The sequence below is a fragment of the Pseudophryne corroboree genome, chromosome 10 (genome assembly GCF_028390025.1).
Source record: "Pseudophryne corroboree isolate aPseCor3 chromosome 10, aPseCor3.hap2, whole genome shotgun sequence".
In the NCBI taxonomy this organism is placed as follows: Eukaryota; Metazoa; Chordata; class Amphibia; order Anura; family Myobatrachidae; genus Pseudophryne; species Pseudophryne corroboree.
This window is the reverse complement of record NC_086453.1, coordinates 122,911,909-122,935,549: the sequence shown is the minus strand read 5'-3', so window position 1 is coordinate 122,935,549 and position 23,641 is coordinate 122,911,909. Positions and strand designations below refer to the sequence as shown.

The 23,641-nt window shown below is 40.7% G+C and overlaps 1 protein-coding gene across 5 annotated transcripts in view; it reads right to left on the bottom strand.

Moving 5' to 3' along the window:
- Positions 1–23,641, bottom strand: part of GRIN2D (glutamate ionotropic receptor NMDA type subunit 2D) — a 1,339,090-nt gene that overhangs the window by 1,125,662 nt on the left and 189,787 nt on the right. For 4 of the 5 annotated variants that reach the window (XM_063942780.1, XM_063942778.1, XM_063942781.1 and 1 more), the window contains exon 1: positions 12,040–12,260. The exons of the other annotated variant lie outside the window; for it this stretch is intronic. The gene's annotated coding sequence lies outside the window, so the exon portion shown is untranslated. Of the gene's footprint in view, positions 1–12,039; positions 12,261–23,641 lie in introns of those variants that run through there. 5 annotated transcript variants of the gene reach the window in all.

Below are 23,641 nucleotides of genomic sequence, written 5' to 3'. Positions count from 1 at the left end.
TATCCTCCACAGATTTATCTCAATCTGTATTGGCTCGTGTCACTGGATGCCTGTCTGCCATTTCATCTTGGATGTCATCTCGCCATCTCAAACTCAACATTTCCAAAACAGAATTAATTATTTTCCCACCAGCTAAGGGTAGTTACCAACCTGATATTGCCATAACTGTTGACAACGCAACTATCCACCCTACCCCACAAGCTCGCTGCCTAGGTGTCATCCTTGACTCTGAACTGTCGTTTGTTCCACACATTCAATCTGTCTCTAAATCATGTTACATGGACCTCAAAAACATATCCAAAATATGCCCTTATCTTACACAAGACACTGCAAAAACTCTGATCCATGCACTCATCATCTCCCGCATTGATTATTGTAATAGTCTCCTTACTGGTCTTCCCGAACATAGACTCTCACCACTTCAATTCATTTTAAATGCAGCTGCGAGGCTAATCTTCCTCGCCAGATTTTCTTCGTCTGCTGATCCGCTCTGTCAGTCCCTCCATTGGTTACCGGTATTCTACCGTGTCAAATATAAAATACTTTTACTTACATACAAGGCTATTACCCAAACTGCACCATCATACATCTCCTCACTCATCTCAAAATATCTCCCTACCAGACCCCTCCGCTCTGCACAAGATCTGCGTCTCTCATCCAGATGTATTACCTGTTCCCACTCAAAATTATAGGACTTTACCCGGGCTTCACCCACTCTGTGGAATGCCCTCCCACGCACAATAAGACTCTCCACTAGTCTCCAAACCTTTAAACGTTCCCTGAAAACTCATCTCTTCAGACAAGCCTACCAAATTCCTGACCCACACACATAACCTTCAATGCTTCCCTATCCAGTTACATTCCCTCTGCACAGTCCCCATAACCTCACATTTGGTCTTCCAGCATTGCTGGGTGATCATATCATACAACCCACTAAGAACCTAGCAATCTGGGGAAACATTATGTAACAGGTTGCATCTATCCTTGTGTATCAATGCCTATTTCCCTATAGATTGTAAGCTTGCGAGCAGGGCTTTCCTACCGCTATGTCTGTCTTTGCCCTGTTTTGTTCTATAACTGTTGTTCTAATTGTAAAGCGCAACGGAATATGCTGCGCTATATAAGTAACTGCTAATAAATAATAATAAATAAATAACATTGATTGTCCATCATATAGCTGTAACTAGATCCAACATTGATTGTCAAGCCAGTGACAACACAAGGGGGTGCGGACTGCACCCGTAGTGACACCAAAATGCCGGCTCCTCTGCAGTGTAAGGAGCCAATTGCTTCAGTATGACATTCTCCTGCAGCATCTAGATCCTTTTGTAGTGGAGGAGCAGACAGCGCAGGTAGACTGTCTCCAAAGTCAGTCCTGCATCTTTAGAGATGCTGGGCATGACCCCTGAGTGATGCCATCGGTATTCCATGTGAGGCCATGCCCCTTTATGTAAGGCCACACCCCTTTTCTAGTGCCCGCTCCTCTGGCACATGCGGAATCCAGAGTGTGCATCAGGTGTCACCAGACCCTGTGACTCCTCTGTGTCCACCATATTGCCTTAACCAGTACAATTCCAACATGGATTATTCACCATATAGCTGTACAGGCTTTGAATGCTGATGCTTTGACTAGTTCTGGCAAGAGAAGTGTACATTAGCCTTTTTTTCAATTATTTATTGATTTTAATGATTTTACGCACTAGTCATCATAAGAGAGTTGGTGGTGATGGTGATGACTGTCATATATAATATGCAATCACATGCTAAGGGGTACCACAGATACCTGCTCAGAAAACACTATTTTCTAAGCATATTGTGAGAGCTGCAGAACATTACAGGTGTGATTCATAGATGGATGCAGATGCGGCAGTGTCTTTTAGCGGTCCCCTGTCTATGATTTTATGTAAATCCTGCTCTTCGCTGGTGTACATGATTGCATATGAATGTGCAAGGAATGAGCAACCATAGACACTGTAATGCCAACTGGTATGTCTTAAGATGCCATCATCAGTCACAACATTGAAATTTGCACCAGCCCTATGGCAAGTGCAGATTTTCTGTCTGAGTATGAACGCCAATGTTAATGATACAAAAGTGTCTGTGTATGCAACCACTTTGGTGACAAGCCAGTGACATTCCCAGTCCTGTAATATGGATGCCATGCACTCTGAGCTGATATGGGCCCCACCCCCAATTCCCCAGTTGCCTAATCCCCTTGGTGCTTTATCATGGCTTTCTCTAAAAACCATCCCAAAATCTGGAAAGGTGGGTGGGTCCATGCTTAGGACACTCATGATGTCTCTCCCACAGTGCAGGATGCAGGAGCCGGTAGAAGAAGGAGGGCAAGCAGCAGCCGTCTGGTGAGCAGGGTGGATTCTGTCCTCAGGACATCCCTCCAAGTATTGCCACACTGGTCGCACTACTCTCATTATGGCCCTGGACATTTCCATAATGCACCCATAAGACAGACTTTCTCAATATGTCTGTTTAACCAACTCTCAGTCATCACCCAGGAATGTCCAGCACGTTTCCAAGATATTTCTGATACCATGCATCTCAATTGCAACCTAATCCCTAATCCTAGCTCTAGTGCCTAACTCTATCCTCTTATTTGCAGCTTTACACTAACCTTCCCCTGGTGCCTAACCCTAACCCTCTCATCCTGCAACCTAACCCTACCCCTAACCCTATCTTTAGTGCCTAACTGTATTCTCCCCTCTGTAGCTTAACATTAACCTCCTCCTAGTGCCTAACCCTCCTGTCCAGGGCTGGATTGGCCATCTGGCACTTTTGGCAAATGCCAGATGGGCCGATTGCCTGTTGGGTCAGTACAGCCACACAGCGAGATGGGAAAGCTGCACAGCGCAGTCTTCCAGCTCTCTATTTGCCTGCCCAACTTGTCTGGATCAAAGAAAGATGGGGACGTGCACTGTGGTAAGGCCCCCGGACTCGTGGCACACCCCTGTGAGCAGTGGCCGCACCCCTAGTTGCACGCGCACATGACCAAATACCAGGACTGAAAAGCAGCCCAGTCCGTCCCTGTTCCCATCATGCAACCTAACCTTAATGTCAACATTCTGAGAATGTCAGGATTTCACATGTCAACATTTCAGATGTCAATATTGTGAATATGTTGACATTCTAAGAGTCCACACATTGCTTGTTGTCATGTTAACATTGTCAACATCATACCATCATAACTATCGACATTGTGGTGTCAACATTATGAATGGCGCCATTGCTAATATCGACCTCATGACTGCATCCTGTGAAAACATCTCCACAAATTCTACAGTGTGGCACCTTATACCAGTGGTACTTTCATGGCATCTAGCCCCAACTGAAGGTGTCTGATGTGTCAAGGCCAACTTTTTACTTCACTTGAGAATCTTAACTTTACCTCCACTGTATGGTTCTTTTAACAATTGAATAAGAACACTGTGTATTGTTTCTCACTAGCATCATATCATAATAGTATAACGATTTTTCAGTTTACATTTTCACTTCTCATTTACAAGCCTCTGTTTTTACAATTAGTAAAAAAATCTTGTTGCTAGAACAGAAAAACACCGGAGCCTAATTACAGTATAACATTCAGCAAGATTTAACGGGATGAGTGATTGACTCCAACTTTTTCTTATATGTACACATTGCAAAAAATAACAACGATGGATACTGAATAATAAATAAAGCATCTTGTTTTAGAACATGTGAATTAATCAGGGACTTATGGGAATGAAAATTTATTTACAGTAAACATCTGGTTCTGACCCTCTTTCTAGGGTGTAAATAAGCCATAATACAACATTTCCAATATTAGTTACATTTTCACACTAGAATCTATATAAATATTACATGTTTTTTAAAATTACAGCAAGGAACAGAACATCATATAATAAATTCAACAAACACATTGTTCACAAATTATTGAGCAGTGTATCTGTAAAATAGATTTAGAGATGTAGGCGAACCCCCATGTTTCAGGGTTTTTTTTTTTATCTGTTTTTGGGAAACCACTCTCAAGTGTTTTGGTTCAGATTTGGTTTTTGATTAGCTTTTGGATTCCTTTAAAATGGATAAAAATCAATAAACATTGATAATAAAATATCAATAAAAATCAATAAAAACAGCTAAAATTATGTAATTTGGAGCTGTTTACATGCAATCCAAAACCTGAGCTCGGTTTTTAAATCTGAGTTCTGAATTGACAACAGACCTAAGCCCTAGGATTAGGTTACACTCAGAACCCCAAAATTATTCTGAAATGTGACTTGATGTGACTTGGAACCCCTAAGTTTGGGTGTGTACATATTTCAGGAAAACTGAACTGCACATCTCTAGTAAGGTTATGGATGTCCTAAAGGAAATGAAAGGTGCATACACAGTTGCCAAATTAATAAGCGACGTCACTAATTTTTACCCTTCCTGAGAGACGTCGCTCACTTTCACAGGCAAGTGTGTATGCCGCCGCTGACCAGCGATGCTCATAGAGCACGTTGCCTAGTGTGTACCCACCTGAGAGAAATACAACTCCTGAGAGGTGAATGTTTTGAAAACATTTTTTAGACTATGCGCATTCGGCTGTGGAATTTAAATTTTTACTCTGACAGAATTTGGCATTAAATGTTCTGCATGGAACTCCAACTATCATTTTTGTTACATTCAGCAATATATATATATATATATATATATATACACTGCTCAAAAAAATAAAGGGAACACTAAAACAACACATCCTAGATCTGAATGAAATATTCTTATTAAATACTTTGTTCTTTACATAGTTGAATGTGCTGACAACAAAATCACACAAAAATTATCAATGGAAATCAAATGTATTAACCCATGGAGGTCTGGATTTGGAGTCACACTCAAAATTAAAGTGGAAAAACACACTACAGGCTGATCCAACTTTGATGTAATGTCCTTAAAACAAGTCAAAATGAGGCTCAGTAGTGTGTGTGGCCTCCACGTGCCTGTATGACCTCCCTACAATGCCTGAGCATGCTCCTGATGAGGTGATGGATGGTCTCCTGAGGGATATCCTCCCAGACCTGGACTAAAGCATCCGCCAACTCCTGGACAGTCTGTGGTGCAACGTGGCGTTGGTGAATGGAGCGAGACATGATGTCCCAGATGTGCTCAGTTGGATTCAGGTCTGGGGAACGGGCGGGCCAGTCCATAGCATCAAACCCTTCGTCTTGCAGGAACTACTGACACACTCCAGCCACATGAGCTTTAGCATTGTCTTGCATTAGGAGGAACCCAGGGCCAACTGCACCAGCATATGGTCTCACAAGGGGTCTGAGGATCTCATCTCGGTACCTAATGGCAGTCAGGCTACCTCTGGCGAGCACATGGAGAGCTGTGCGGCCCCCCAAAGAAATGCCACCCCACACCATTACTGACCCACTGCCAAACCGGTCATGCTGGAGGATGTTGCAGGCAGCGGAACGTTCTCCTTGGCGTCTCCAGACTCTGTCACGTCTGTCACATGTGCTCAGTGAGAACCTGCTTTCATCTGTGAAGAGCACAGGGCGCCAGAGGCGAATTTGCCAACCTTGGTGTTCTCTTGCAAATGCCAAACGTCCTGCACGGTGTTGGGCTGTAAGCACAACCCCCACCTGTGGACGTCGGGTCCTCACACCACCCTCATGGAGTCTGTTTCTGATCATTTGAGTAGACACATGCACATTTGTGGCTTGCTGGAGTTCATTTTGCAGGGCTCTGGCAGTGCTCCTCCTGTTCCTCCTTGCACAAAGGCGAAGGTAGCGGTCCTGCTGCTGGGTTGTTGTCCTCCTACGGCCTCCTCCACGTCTCCTTTTGTACTGGCCTGTCTCCTGGTAGCGCCTCCATGCTCTGGACACTATGCTGACAGACACAGCAAACCTTCTTGCCACAGCTCGCATTGATGTGCAATCCTGGATGAGCTGCACTACCTGAGCCACTTGTGTAGGTTGTAGACTCCGTCTCATGCTACCACTAGAGTGAAAGCACCGCCAGCTTTCAAAAGTGACCAAAACATCAGCCAGAAAGCATGGGAGCTGAGAAGTGGTCTGTGGTCACCACCTGCAGAACAACTCCTTCATTGGGGGTGTCTTGCTAATTGCCTATAATTTCCACCTGTTGTCTATTCCATTTGCACAACAGCATGTGAAATTGATTGTCAATCAGTGTTGCTTCCTAAGTGGACAGTTTGATTTCACAGAAGTGTGATTGACTTGGAGTTACATTGTGTTGTTTAAGTGTTCCCTTTATTTTTTTGAGCAATGTATATATATATATATATATATATATATATATATATATACTGTATGCATAGGTATAGGGAGGTATGTGTGTGTGTGTGTGTATATATATTTATATATATATATATATACACACACACACACACACACACACACAAACACATACCTCTTAACTGTTTCGCATTCAGCAGGACAATCCCTTTTTCCTGGGACTATCCGGCAAGCAGCAGTGTCCAACAGTGATTGGGGGGGGGGGGGTTCGGGGAGCACACACGCTGCCCTGTATAGCAAAGCCACCTTTTAACATCACTTGAAAGCCTTAGCTTTACTCTGTATATTGTTTCTCACTACCCTAATTTCATAATACAGTAGTATATAATTTTGTAATTTTTGTGTTTTCACTTTTTATTTTCAAACATTTTTCCAAAAAGTGAAAAAAAATCTTGTTTACTAGAACAGAAAATTACGTGAATGGGAGTGCCACGAGTCTCCACAAAATAATGTCAATGGGGGTGCAGCGAGGCACCACCCCCATTCATTGTGGCTCTATAGCCTTTAGTGCTTGACTCATGTGCATGCAGGGTTCCTCTTGTAAAGGCTCCTATGTTGGGAGGTATGATTTTATATATATATATATATATATATATATATCAAAAGATAAAGTACCCTTTTTTTTGCGCTAATATACAATAAAGCTCGTACCACTGAGAAATGCCTCCTGTCAGACAAGGCACAGAATTAGGAATAGAAAAAAGAGATTCTCATGGGAGCTAGACCACCTCAGATGTCACAAACAAATGTGTTTATTTTTAAAATTTAACAGTAAAAACTGTAACCATATAAAAAAACATCAGTAAAACATACACATGGCTTTGTACTATAAATGAACAATACAGACTGATAGTTATCTTGATGAATTTTGTATTGGTGATATCCACAATTGAATCCAATATCAATTCTTCCAATAAAGCGTTCAAATGTATGTTCAATTCACAAATGCGTGAATGCCCAACGCGTTTCGTCCATACAGGACTTCATCAGGGGTCGTAATCTGAGTGGTTGTTAAAAAGAGGGTGATAAACTATATGCTAATTACATTTATCACAATCTTACTAGATTTCAATTCTCTACTTACATACCAATAAGGTCAAAGTTTGTAAGATTCAATATCCCATCCAGCTTTTGCCGTGGGTGTGTGCAATATTCTCAAAGATAGAAGATCTAAAAATGTCACCATTAGAATTGATATTAGATTAAAGTGACCATATATATGTAAAACAGGAATTATAAACAAAATCGAGGAAGGAGGAACAGACATAGTCGAGTGATGGAGGAATAGATGCAATAAACTTTCTACAAATGGCCATAATAATCACTTAATTGATCACAGTTGAGTGCAACTATATATTGCTTATTATCCAAAACAGAGGTAATGGTAGATAAGTATATTCCATTATAACATAGGTAATCAAACAGAACTACTCACATTCCAATATTCGTGTCTATCATATAAAGTTCACCAATGTATATAAAAAGAAGAAAAATTGCTGTGACAGTGACCTATGAATTGGAAATATAAACAATAATATATATATACGTTGAGGATGACTATTCTTTAACAGCATTAATTATAAACATTAATTATAAACAGCAGATTCTTACTTACATTACATATAATAAAGCCTAACCATATGTAACATATGTAACATTCATTCATATGGTTAGGCTTTATTATATGTAATGTAAGTAAGAATCTGCTGTTTATAATTAATGCTGTTAAAGAATAGTCATCCTCAACGTATATATATATTATTGTTTATATTTCCAATTCATAGGTCACTGTCACAGCAATTTTTCTTCTTTTTATATACATTGGTGAACTTTATATGATAGACACGAATATTGGAATGTGAGTAGTTCTGTTTGATTACCTATGTTATAATGGAATATACTTATCTACCATTACCTCTGTTTTGGATAATAAGCAATATATAGTTGCACTCAACTGTGATCAATTAAGTGATTATTATGGCCATTTGTAGAAAGTTTATTGCATCTATTCCTCCATCACTCGACTATGTCTGTTCCTCCTTCCTCGATTTTGTTTATAATTCCTGTTTTACATATATATGGTCACTTTAATCTAATATCAATTCTAATGGTGACATTTTTAGATCTTCTATCTTTGAGAATATTGCACACACCCACGGCAAAAGCTGGATGGGATATTGAATCTTACAAACTTTGACCTTATTGGTATGTAAGTAGAGAATTGAAATCTAGTAAGATTGTGATAAATGTAATTAGCATATAGTTTATCACCCTCTTTTTAACAACCACTCAGATTACGACCCCTGATGAAGTCCTGTATGGACGAAACGCGTTGGCCATTCACACATTTGTGAATTGAACATACATTTGAACGCTTTATTGGAAGAATTGATATTGGATTCAATTGTGGATATCACCAATACAAAATTCATCAAGATAACTATCAGTCTGTATTGTTCATTTATAGTACAAAGCCATGTGTATGTTTTACTGATGTTTTTTTATATGGTTACAGTTTTTACTGTTAAATTTTAAAAATAAACACATCTGTTTGTGACATCTGAGGTGGTCTAGCTCCCATGAGAATCTCTTTTTTATATATATATATATATATATATATATACACATGTTTTTGTCCTGAGGAAATGTTGACCACGATTAAAGGTACCCTTTTGGGTTTTTTCACGAGAAAGGAGTTTATGAGTGCCACCTGTTACTTTGTTTATGCATTTGCAGGCACCTTCCCTCTAGGAAGGCACCTGAGTAAGTTACCTCTGTTGGTTCTGGAGTCCCTGTATTAAATTTACCTTGGTGACCCATTGCAGAGTTGATGATACCTTGAATAAGGTCCTGGAGTGGGACCAAACCATTGGTACTTTTGGACATGGTATGTTCTACTTTTTCTCATCTAAATTTGTCCTCAATACTTTGCTTTTTTTTCCACTTGATAAATTTAGTCTGGTGAGTGCTTTCATCATTCTTTGGGGAATATTTATACCCAGCATATCCTTGAGAGCACCGGTTGGTCAGGTGTTCTACAAAAAGTATAAATGTAGTCTTTGTATTGTATTACATAAACAAATTGATAAAGTACTATGAGGTCAAATCCACTATATTACATGTTGAATACACAATAATTTGCATGATGGAATTTGGGGCATCATTTTCTTTCATTACAGGGCGAAGCATTGTTCATGCTCTTTGTGTAGCACATACACTACAGATGCACACCAGAGAATCTCTGGAAGCTAAAATGGTCAGTCTCATCAAATAGCCACAATTTTTGGTTATTTCCTTCTTAAAAATTTTCAGCAGGAAGTTTAGTACAGTTTAGTATTTAATGAATTTAAATGAATGTACAATAAAACACTTCACTTTCAACTCTCTAAAATATTTATAATAAATTACGGTGAAATGAGGGGAATGTTTTAAGATAATAAAAAATATAAAGACATTTACCATGTTTTCCTTGTTTTTAGCAATTTAAAGAGACCATTAAGCTCTGTGCTAATCATTCTGCAAGTCAAAGACATATACAGTACCATATCTAAATAATTCAGACTTAAATTGTTATCAGTTCATTCTTTTAATAATTCAATCGTTCATTTATGCAGTCGCCCTTATTGATGTTTGTGTAACACTCACTAAATGGTGTAAGAGAATGCAGTGAAATCCTGACAATACTTACCAGACCTAGATCATGCAGTTGTCTTTATGATCCTTTTGAGATGACAGAGAGGTAAGGAGGTCTACTCTTTGTTGTAAGGAATAATTGGAAATGCCTTTAAAAAGGTTTATCTTCATTTAATAAGAAAGTACCACTGCTCAGTTTGGAGCAACTGCAATAACCACTTTACATCAATATGTATATGTGCTAACTAATCATATTTAAAAGGAATACACATTAACAAAAGAATTGCATTTGATAATTACAGATCTATTTATGCATAAATGGAAACAATACCACATAGCATTCTATGCATTTTGACACTTCATAAAACATCAAATAAATATAATAGAGGAAACAGCTCCTGTATGTCCCTGCATCCTTTTCCTCCTCTAACTACTAACAGGGTTAATGTCATTAAAATATAGCAGTCCTATGTGCATGTGGTTTTAAAACTTTAAGTTACCCACTGAAAATATGCCTCAGCATCATAACCCATGGGGGTAATTCCAAGTTGATCGCAGCAGGATTTTTGTTAGCAATTGGGCAAAACAATGGCCCTCATTCCGAGTTGTTCGCTCATTCTTTTTCATCGCATCGCAGTGAAAATCCGCTTAGTACGCATGCGCAAAGTTCGCACTGCGACTGCGCCAAGTAACTTTACTATGAAGAAAGTATTTTTACTCACGGCTTTTTCTTCGCTCCGGCGATCGTAATGTGATTGACAGGAAATGGGTGTTACTGGGCGGAAACACGGCGTTTCAGGGGCGTGTTGCTGAAAACGCTACCGTTTCCGGAAAAAACGCAGGAGTGGCCGGGGAAACGGTGGGAGTGCCTGGGCGAACGCTGGGTGTGTTTGTGACGTCAACCAGGAACGACAAGCACTGAACTGATCGCACAGGCAGAGTAAGTCTGGAGCTACTCTGAAACTGCTAAGTAGTTAGTAATCACAATATTGCGAATACATCGGTCGCAATTTTAAGAAGCTAAGATTCACTCCCAGTAGGCGGCGGCTTAGCGTGAGCAACTCTGCTAAATTCGCCTTGCGACCGACCAACTCGGAATGAGGGCCAATGTGCACTGCAGGGGAGGCAGATATAACATGTGCAGAGAGAGTTAGATTTGGGTGTGGTGAGTTCAATCTGCAATCTAATTTGCAGTGTAAAAATAAAGCAGCCAGTATTTACCCTGCACAGAAATAAAATAACCCTCCCAAATCTAACTCTTTCTGCACATGTTATATCTTCCTCCCCTGCAGTGCACATGGTTTTGCCCAATTGCTATAAAAAATCCTGCTGCGATCAACTTGGAATTACCCCCTATATGCATGCATCTAAATACACTTATAAATGAATAATCCCATGTACCCTAACTCCAGGCTATTCCTGGTAGTCCCTCCTGGCCAGGATATTGTTGGTGCACTTTCTAAAGAGTGAACGAATGAGCGGAATGTTATTTTGCCAAGTTTGTAAATCTACTAGAAAATGAGTCAGTTTTGAGGGTTCTGCAGTCTGGCTGTAAGGAAAGGTCACTGAGCCATGACCTGTTGTTTTGAGTCATGCTCTCTCCTGCTTGTTATATGAAATAGAGACAGGGCATTAACAGTAATCTAGGTTACTTTGCTGTCCCATATGTTGATAGTCGATTTATAGCTATTCCCCTATCATTTTTCTTTTGTTTTGATGTTGCAACACAGTTTATAGGCTTTGGAGGCAGTATTATTCAGATGGAGTAAATAGGGAGAAGCCGCTCTAAGAGGCCTCTGCTAGTCCTTCCTGTTGAGGCTTTAGACAGTTTTCACTGACGCGTTAGGTTAATACTGTTCCCCTACCATATACTGTAGCCAGGTGTTATGTGAGTAAATCATTAATGGCCAGTCAGTCTCTTAACAAGCATGATGCTATTTAGCACTTGTTCAATTGAGGGCTAGCTCTCTAGCTAGGGCAGAGGGAAATATTGTTCTGCTCTACACCTGCTGCTAATAGTGTCGTGCAGCATTTGCAGCCATATTGGTATCAGTGCTGGGCCGCATAACTTAGGCTGTGCGAATGTGAGGTACATCACCCAGCTCACCGCTGCTCTCTCCTTCACTCAGGTCCCCGGACACTGCTGCTTTTACTCCGTCCCTCCAGGCTGTTATTAACAGTATCCGATTCCAATGGTTGCTGGGGACTAGCCTCAAGTGTCTTTTCCACCCATAATATGTCTGTCTCCCATAGCCTCCTGTACTCTGTCCCCCTGCCAGCACACCAGACCTCTTGTTAGAGGGCAGCAAGGATCCTACTCCCTGGACTGTTACCTCAGCTCTCCCAACTGTCAGTTAGAACTTTTATTTATAACCTCTGGCCAAGTTGCCGGATCTATCTCACCTGCAGCGTGAGCAGGTTCAAATCCTTCCTCTCATCAACTGTCCTCTGTAGTGTCCTTGTGCAGTCTGAGGCACATGAAAGCTCATTTAGCCCTCTCACTGTGGCAATACTGTGATTGAAAGCTCTACCAGTAAATATGATGGCACAGCATAAATTAGTATACGTTTTATATACAGCAGGACTCAACATGTAGGTACACCGAGGGTCTGGGGTACCACATTTGCATCAAATAGTTAAATGCTAAAATAATAAAGTTTCCTATATTACAATTAATTACTGTAGGTAGGCTGAAGGTAATTTAGCCATTTTTATTGAAAAGTGCAATTTCCAAAGGTCTGTCTGCTGAACACTTTAGAGTCTAATTCTTCCACCAGTTTGTGTGTCCAGGCAGTTTATTCCTATTAAGTCCGAGACATTATTTATATGCAACCACTGCAAGAGTTCACACTATAAAGCCTATTCTATATTTAATAATTTATTATTGAGAAAATAGGAACTGGACTGACATGCAACGTAACGTTATGTGATCATTGTTTACCCTTTTCCTGCACTCACTGAAATACTGTTAAGCAATTATGGAGATTGCAGTTTGCATTTTTGTCAAGAGACTGCTGAGCATTTAGACACCCTGCCACGGGCCTTAACAACTCTATGCAGAATGGCAGGAACATAAATGCAGACCTAGAAAATCCTAGCTAGCTGTGATAAAAGAAAGTAAGTGAGCCGGCGGAGTCACAAGACACTGGAGTAAAATAAGATGGGAAAGAAAATGAAAAGTAGAATAAGAAAAAAAAAAGACAACGAAACAATATGTCAGAGAAAATACTTAATTAGAGCGAGCCGGGATAGTACAGCCTTTATATATCACACAATGCTACAGAGAAATATTTGGTGAGGCTGCAGCATGACAGTCTATTATGCTGTAGACAAGGATACACTGTTGCCTAGTGGTAAGAAATCCATTGGGCTTATCACAGTGATGCATTAAAACCTCTTCTCGGTCACTGACAGCTCCCAAGATAGAGGGAATAGTTCATTTATCTTTTTTTGCATCTTTCTGTTTTTCTTTATTCTCATGTTTTATTCTCCTACATTGTGCAAAGTTCCATTAGCATCAGCCATACTATGTTGTCTGAAAAATATTCTAATATACTGTAATAAAAGAGGCAATTTTATATATAGCACAATAGCTCCAGCAACTGATGGCTCACATAACAAAGTTAAAGATTTCTCTCCCTTTTGAACCTCCTTGCTAGACTTCAGTTAATTATCTCACGCTCACCAGTCTTATAGTTTGTCTAATTTATAAAATTACTGTGTACACTGCCGATTCCTCATAAATAATGAAAGAATGAGGGTGATAATAGCTTCGTTTGCTGGGAGTTCTTTTTATGTTGATAAAGACCGTGACAGAGATTTTTAGTGTATGCAAATCATTTTACCCCTAGTAATGAAAATATATTGCTCATCTATGCCCAGTGAGAAGTGAACAAGTTATCCCAGTAGGATTCATTACCAACCTGCTCAGGTTTACTACTTGCTAAAGATTTTGTGCTTTACCACCAGGACACTTTGCCCTTGACTTTTATATATAGTTATTATTATTTTTTCTTTCCTCTGCTTTATTTATTGAAGCTAAAAGGAGTTTGGAAATAAGGGACGTGTAGGAACTGTGTAATTACCATAAGATAATTCACATTTCTAGCTCATAGATCTTTTATAGGCCAGAATGACAGCAGAGTGTGTGTGTGACGTCAAAGATGCTAAATTTTGCAATGGGACAGCTATGAGCACAGAGGGGGAAGCTGGCAGGCGGGATGAAAAAGGAACAAGAGTATAAAAGGGTAGTTTATTATCTATTTCTGAGCAGCAAAACAATCAAAGACTTATTTATTTCATCCATCAGTTTGCACATTTGCAGTCAAGTACCCTGTAATTAGATCCATGCATTTAACCTTCAGAATAACTTCTTAATAGTTATGTATTGGAAAAGCAAACTGGCTAACTAGAAAAGTGTTTTAAGCAGACGTACACCAGGTGCCGTGCCTGTATACCTCCTAGCACACCTGACTCTGGTTGCACCAGCCTGTGGAATTACTGTATGTTGGGATATAGGTATGGTAGTAATGTATGTGTACTTGCTATGACCTCTAACCAACTAACATCATAAAATCAATAGCAGAAATGCTTAGTTCAGTGGTCGATGTGCTGTTAGATTTGGGGGGCCTCATATGCGGCCCCATATATTTTATTCAAAAATTGCTTAACTCTTCCATTATCATAAATATATTAGCTTTTTTATTGCTAGTTGGCAGGGTTGGAAAAAAACAGGTTTGTAAAACTAAAAACAAAAAAACATTTGTTTGGTTTAAACCATTTTTTTTTAAACCTGGATTTTTTTGCGTTACTGTTTTAATGGACAAGAATTGAATCCTGCTTATTATATTATCTATTAGAAACCTTGATCAACCATGTTTTAATGCTTTCTAACATTAACAACCCAACTTGGTTTGTGAATGTTAGAAAGCATTAACAGATGATTGATTAAGGTTTCTAATACATCGCAGTATTTCACAGTATAAATATAATAGGCAGGATTCACTTTTTCTTTCTTCATGAAAACATTAATGCAAAAAAAATGTTTAATAAAAAAAAAAAGGTTTAAACCAGAATAAAAAGTGTTTTGTTTTTTTTTCCCGATTTCTTTTTCCCCAACCCTGGTTGTTGGTTAAATGACAACTTTATGTGTTATTGAATTCGCTGTTTCCCTCACTATCAATGCCCAGCTACAATTCAATCCTACCTCTTCGGTCACATGTGTAAATGCAATCAGATCTGCAATAACACCTATCTGTATGATTCCATATAATTTAGTAATTCAGGGTAAGAGTGTGTGTAGGGGGAGGGGGGTTAAATTGTCTTTTGATAGAATGTATTCCTCTAGGTCACAATAGACCTTGGGTGACAAGACATATACAGTACTGTGCAAAAGTTTTAGGCGGGTATGGATAACATGCTGCAAAGTAAGAATGCTTTCAAAAATAAAAGAGTTAAATTATGAACAAAATGCAAAGTGAATGAACAGAATAGAATTCTAAATCAAATCAATATTTGGTATGACCACTCTTTGCCTTCAATACAGCATCAATTTGTCTAGGTACACTTGCACACAGTTTTTGAAAGGACTTGGCTAAAAGATTGTTCCAAACATCTTGGAGAACTAACCACAGATCTTCTGTAGATGTAGGCTTGCTCAGATCCTTCCGTCTCTTCATGTAATGCCAGACAGACGCAATGATGTTGAGATCCCTGCTCTGTGGGGGCCATATCGTCATTTCTAGTATGCCTTTTTCTTTTTTATGCTGAAGATAGTTGATGCTGATGCAAGTTTTCTTGGCCGACCACTGGTTATACAGTCTTCAACGTTGCCCCTTTCTTTGTGTTTCATCAAAAGCACTTGAACAGCACATCTTGAACCCCCAGTCTGCTTTGAAATCTTTGCCTGGGAGATACCTTGCTGATGAAGTATAACTACTTTGTGTTTTGTTGCTGTGATCAGTCTTGTTATGGTGCATGACCTGTGCCATGAAACTGCCTTCCACAACCTCACCTGTGTAGCAGAGTTTGGCTGTTCCTAACCCAGTATTAAGCCTCCCACACAGCTGTTTCTATTTCAGTTAATGACTGTATTTCATTATCAACCGTTTGGTATGATTGGTTAATCATACAGCTGACTATAATCCTACTAAATCCCTGACTCTGTGCAAGTGTACATAGAAGAATTGATGATGATTTGAAGGGAAAGGGTGGGCACACCAAATATTGATTTGATTTAGTTTTCTCTTCTGTTCATTCACTTTGCATTTTGTTAATTGATAACATTACTTCTATTTTTTAAATCATTCTTACCTTGCAGCATTTTTTCCACATCTATCTAAAACTTTTGCACAGTGTGTATATATATATATATATATATATATATATATATATAGAGAGAGAGAGAGAGAGAGAGCAGAATAATGGGGCACTCATCAATACAGCAACGGTACTATCTTCTTTATTAATCACATCATAAAAAACGGCAGTACAAACCTTTGTCAAGACAAGCAGAGTCCAGGAGAACGACTCTGCTTGTCTTGACAAAGGTCCGTACAGGACCGAAATGTAGACCTGCCGTTTTTTATGATGTGATTAAAAAGGAAGATAGTAACGTTGTTGTATTGGTGAGTGCACCATTGTTCTGCTCTAATATTATCCGGACCTGGATGGTTACCCGTCTGGGCTGCACCCCTGAAGTTGACCCATGAAAGATGTGAGTGCTGATAAACTATACTGTGTATATATACTGTATATGTGTATATATATATATATATATATATATATAACCTTAATGGGGGATTTGTATAAAAAATTGTAGAGAGATAAGGTAGAGAGAGATAAATTACCAACCAATCAGATTTTAACTGTCATTTTATAGGCTGTGTTTGAAATGTTACAGTTAAAAGCTGATTGGTCGGTATTTTATCTATCCACTTTATCTCTCTCTGAGGTTTGATTTATCATCCCTAATAACGTTATGAAACACTTTCAATAAGAAAAGGTGGCTATTTATCAAACCTTAACACAAAGTAGGAGGTGTTTTTCATAACAACCAGTCAGATTTTAGATATCATTTTATAGAATGTGAAAGATAAATAATAGCTATAATCTGATTGGTTGTTATGGGCAACATCTCCACACTGCTTTAGAAGGTTTGATAAATCTCCCCAGAAATTCGATAGCGAATAAGAAGCTGAAAATCAAATAACTGATTTGGAGGCTAAACCAATGAGAATGCTAGCTACTAATTCACTAGGGACAAATGACATAATTAAGACATGATTCACAACCAGGTCACAGGACACTGGATAGGTCATGGTGGTGCTCCTTCGCAGTTATTGATGGACCACTTGCTCAGTACATTTGCCTTATTGACAGATATGCTGAAAAGCTCAGTTGACAACCACAACGCACATACCACATTATCAGCTACATAATACACTCTACATTACACAAACCACCTATAATATAGATCATCATTTTCCACCATTAAACTGACTTGCAAAAGTTTGCTTAACTAGAGCTGAACACATACCAATTCCTATAGAAAACATTTTTCCTCTGCAGCCAAGGTACCACCTTGCTCTGCCTCTCCTCGATAATTTAATACATTTAATTTTATAAAGTTTTAATTTTAATAAAGTTTCTCCTGCTGGATACAATCGCAGCTGTGAATGTGTATGCAGCACTGTGTGAAAATATGCAAATTTGGCAGCTGCCGGGATTTGTAATGAGATATCCACTGGTTGGGTCTCCAAACTGCAGTTTGGGCCTGCTTCAGATGTAGTTGGAGGTGCTATCAGTTCCTTGAAAGCAATAGTGATAGCACTGTATGGTGATGCAGCAGGAGGTGTCTATTACAAGCTGACGGTTCCTGCTGCAGTAGTGATCCAACCTGCATCCTAGGATGCATCAGATCACTCAGTCATCATCAGGCAGCTTACAACCCCCATGGTGCTGCGCAAAGGCCAGGAAATCTCTGTTCAATGATCGAGATCCTTGGCCTCATCCCTCCACCGTAAACGGCAGCAACATGCTTCCATTTTCACAAACCCCTCCCCACACCCCAGATGGCAGTAGTCAATCACTGACAGTCTGCTGTCGTCCTGCATCCTGTGTTGCAGGACCCATTCGTGCATACGCGGAACAATACTTTGTGGCACAGATCGCAACTCCAACCATATCTGAAGTAGGCCCCGTAGACACATGTGCAGTGCAATATACTGTAGATACGTGCGCAGTGTACCAAAGGCACATGCGTAGTGCATCATAAACACATGTATAATGCAACATAGACACATGGGCAGCGCATCATAGACACATGTATAATGCAACATAGACACATGGGCAGGGAATAATAGACACATGCGCACTGCAACACATAGACACATGTGCTGTGCAACATACGAGTAGAAACATGCGCAGTGCACCAAAGGCACATGCATAGTGCATCATAGACACATGTGCAGTGCATCATAGACACATGTGCAGTGCAACATAGACACATGGACAGTGCAACATAGACACGTGCGTAGCACATAATAGATACATGTGCAGTGCATCATACACACATGCGTAGTGCAACATAGACACAAGCGTAGCACATCATAGATACATGTGCAGTGCATAATAGACACATGTGTAGTTCATCATAGACACATGAATAGTGCATCATAGACACATTAGTAGTGCAACATAGACACATGCACAGTGCATCATAGACACATGCATAGTGCATCATAGACACATGCGTAGTGCATCATAGACACATGCGTAGTGCATCATAGACACATGTGTAGTGCATCATAGACACATGCGTAGTGCATCATAGACACATGTGTAGTGCATCATAGACACATGCACAGTGCAACATAGACACATGCATAGGGCATCATAGACACATGCATACGGCATCATAGACACATGCGTAGTCATCATAGACACATGGGCAGTGCACATGCATAGTACAACATACATGCATGTGTAGTGCATCATAGACACATGATTAGTGCAACATAGACACATACGTAGTGCATCATAGACACATGCACAATGCAACATAGACACATGCATAGGGCATCATAGACACATGCATAGTGCATCATAGACACATGTATTACGTAGTGCATAATAAACACATGCACAGTGGCAAAAAATAGCTGCACTGTGTACAACATCTACGTTGCACTTATATTCGGGTCGACTTATACTCGAGTATATACGGTATATACGGTATATATATATATATCAATCAGTGCCTCCCCAGACTATGACCTCACCGCATGTCACTGTTTGAAATGTACAAATATGATGGATGCCATTTCGACAATCACATAGAAGAAATCATTCACAGGGTACCCAGAAGTAGAATCGGCAGCATCAGAAAAGAAATACGTTGGCCATCTACAAGTAGGACTGACCAATAGCTGTTTGTAATTGTATTGCTACTGGCAGCACATTGACAAAGCATCTTCACCTACACACTCATGAATCTTTAATAGCCCCCAAATAAACATTGTGTGCAAACATACTGTCTGCTCCACACTTGCAGAAACAATGTGGTAATTGTTGAAGAAATTATCTACAGTTTGAGATTTTGGATGGAGCGTGTGCTTTCCTCGCTGTGTGGAATTGGCACTCGTAATGTGTCCCGTGGTCTTCTTTACAGCAAAACATGAATCCATAATTAAGAGAAATCAAAAGAAATCAAAATAAAGAATAAGACTAAAGGAATCACTGAATAGTTTGAGGCTTGTCACTCAGCTGATAAAACTATTGGGCTAAAAGGATTTGCTTTTTGTTAGAAAGCAAAATGCAGCAATGAGACGGTTTTACAAGAGAGATTACTACTGAGGTCTTAGGTAGACAATATATCCTGTCCTGTTCATGTAATTGGCCACATAGGCAGCAATCTATGCACTTGGGAATATGTCCCACTGCTTATATCCCTGTTGATTGGCATATCCATAATACTCCTTGGGACCATGTTATACCAGACCTAAGCTACTGTACGTTTCATCCTGTTACACCTTCAGACGTCTGTGAGTGTACTGGCATATCCAAGATCGATCATACAGCTGCCATAAATGTCTTATCGCTACATAATCATATTTTAAAATCAGTGGCAGCCCAAGGGACCCCAAATAAATAAATAAATATAATATATCTTTATTTCCGGAAGCTGAATATGATGCCTGTTCCCAAGTATATCACATACCTTACCTACTTCTGTTTTGAGAATTTGTGGTGGGAAGTACCTGAATGATGCATAGTAGAGTAGCCAATTTTTACTATGCCATGTACAGTATGTATGACTGAATACACCTCTCGCTCCTTCCTTACAGATGAAGCAGTGTTTACTGCAGCACTTCTCTTACTTAGTTCATCATATAGAACCAACTGCACATAGGGGGTTATTCAGATCCCGAAGGTTCTGTGACAGGATGCGCAAAGTACGGAGTACCGTTCTGTGCATGCGTGAGCTGGTTCTGCAATGTATCTCGCGGTCCGGCATCAGGCTATCAGTGATTGACAGCCGATGCCGTTTGGGTTAGAGGTGGAATCGACGGCCTCCATTTCTCCAAATGGAGGTGTGTTGCAGCTGTTCAGGAGGAGAGAAGAGGCCAGGGATCTCCGTCATTGACGGAGATTTCCTGTCCTCTGCGACAAGCAGCTGGCGTGTCACCATGGGTGCTGAAAACTGCCCATTGGTGAGTGACTGGTCTGATGCTGTGTCTTGGGAAGCAGGATAGATCACTACTGCAGCAGGCGGCGTCTGCTTGTAATAGATGCCTCCTGCTGCATCACCATACTGAGCTATCACTGCTGCTTCCAAGGAAACAGCATTGATAGCAGCCCCAACCACCTCTGAATCAGGCCCTTTCTCCGGAGGGGTAAGCATTCAAGAAATGGGTGCAGGGGACTCAGGGTCCCATGTGCACTGAACACACTGCACTCATTATACAGTAAATGCGCCAGTGCGAAGAAGGTATGTAGTGGTCTTGTTGACATCCACCATGCTGGTCCACCCTGGAATGTCAGCACTGGGAGACTGATAAATGTTAACTCCGAAATGATTGATTATCATGTTGCCAGTTGTACTGACAGTCCCTGTTAACAGCTTTAAGGAGCATTTCACAGTTGTTGACATCCAGGAACCAGCATTCTGGGGTCCTGGTGGAACGCGTTTTGTCTCAACAGACTTCCTCAAGTCCCCTTGAGGAAGTCTGTTGAGACGAAACGCGTTTGGCTAACCCTAGATAACTTCTATCTAAGATAAGATATACATGTATCTTTTATTCATATATAAACGCTCTTATATATATTTTTTTTTTTACCTGTGTTCTTAAAGATTTTTTAATCATTTGAATTTTTTATGAATATATGTCAGATGTGAATATTTTTACTCAAGGTTTTTTTATTGATTTATTGCTCCTGTTGTTATAATAAATTGTATACATATTTTTATATACATTGAGTATTGTCCTTTTATCAGCTATATTTAATGTAAACACCATTGGTCGCTTAGAACCCCTCCATTTTTTCCTATCTAAAATTTTCCACAGGGACTTACCACCCCTGTAGACTTGGGGAACAGCTGAGGCCCATATAAATAGTGGAGTGTTGTTTTATACAAATATATACATATATATGTGTGTTTGAATTTTTTTAACTGCCAGATAACATATAGGCGTTATTTTACTTTGCAAGTGGCGCAATACTTTTCTCTATATATATTATACATACTTTACATACACACAAACACTAACAAACCTTGAACATAGAGGGTCATCTCAGTCTCCGCCTCTCCCCTGCATAAATCCTGCATTTGCCCCTGCCAATTATGCCATGTACGCATCCTTGTTATGATGCCAAGCTTCAAGAGCAGGCTGCACAGACAACTTAACCAGCAGCTGCCTGCCTGTCAGTGCTTACTGGCTCCCAGTCCCCGCTAATGTATCCGGTCTTCCTCCTCACAGCTCTCACACAATGCAGCCGCATTTCCGCAGGGACACCCACATGCTCAGCCACAGCACGCCAGCATCCCTCCCTGCACAGGGTCATAGGGGAGAATGGGCAGCAGCGGCGCTACCAGCTGCTGTGTGTTCACTCTATGACCCAGGGAAAAGCAGACTATGGAGGATGAGGTGAGGGGTCTGGGAGCACTGCACCGCCGCACCTACCTCTCACGCTGAGCACGAGGGGCATTACTGGCGCCTCAGAACAATGAGAAGAAGGGCCGCGCAACCTGGCCTCTCATCTGTCAGTCACAGTGCACTCCACACCGCAGTGAGATGGTACTAGGACTGCGCTGCTGATTGCTAAAACTGTACACTGTTGCGGGATAATCGTGTGCAGTCAGTGTTTATATTTAGAGATGTGCGGCTGGCACTTTTCGTGTTTTGTGTTTTGGTTCTAATTCCACTTTCGTGTTTTGGTTTTGGCTTGGTTTTGCCAAAACCACCTTTTCGTGTTTTGGTTTTGGATCTGGATGATTTTTAAAAAAACATAAAAACAGCTAAAACCACAGAATTTGGGGGTAATTTTACTCCTACTGTATTATTAACCTCAATAACAATCATTTCCACTAATTTCCAGTCTATTCTGAACACCTCACACCTCACAATATTGTTTTTGGCCAAAAGGTTGCACCGAGGTTGCTGGATGACTAAGCTAAGCGACACAAGTGGACAACACAAACACCTGGTCCATCTAAGAGTGGCACTGCAGTCAGGGCCGGTTCTTGCCCTTGTGGCGCCCCGGCAAAATGATAGTGGCGTGGCTTCATACGGGGGCGCGGTCAGTTACGCCCCCATTTGTGCCCCCTGTAGTGCCGCTGGAAGAGAAAAAAAAATGTATACTTACTATCCCCGCTCCTGATTCCAGACCACTGCAGACAGCCGCCGGCACCGCTCCTCTCCTTGGATCAGCATAGACACTAGAGGTCAATTGAAACCCCTAGCGCCTGTGCCACAATGCTGTGCGGCGTGCGATGAAGTCATCATGCACCGCACAGCAAAGGTCCACTCCACGAAAGGAAACTAGACACGTAGCGTCTGGTTCCCTTCACAGCGGGGGGCACAGCGGCGGGATTCACAGCGGGGGGCACAGTAGTGGATCTTGCCATGGTGCGGCGCCCTCCGGAAGGTGGCACCCCGGGCAAAAGTCCTGCTTGCCCGTGGCAAGATCCGCTACTGACTGCAGTGTCAGACAGGAGGGAAATTTAAAAAAAAAAGGCCCCAAACAGCACATCATGCAAAGAAGAAAAAGAATTGCAATGAGGTAGTTGTATGACTAAGTCAAGTGGCCACAAACATTTGGTCCATCTAGGCGTGGCACTACAGTGGCAGACAGGAGGGCAGATATAACAAAAAAGGTCCCAAACAGCACATCATGCAAAGAAGAAAAAGAATTGCAATGAGGTAGTTGTATGACTAAGCCAAGTGACACAAACAATTGGCCCATCTAGGCGTGTCTGCATCTGCAGTGGCAGACAGGAGGGCAGATATCAAAAAAAGGCCCCTAATAGCCCATGATGCAAAGAAGAAAAAAAGGTGCACCGAGGTTGCTGTATGACTAAGCCAAGCGACACAAACAATTGGCTCATCTAGGCGTGGCACTGCAGTGGCAGACAGGAGGGCAAATATCAAAAAAAGGCCCCTAACAGCACATGATGCAAAGAAGAAAAAAAGGTGCATCGAGGTTGC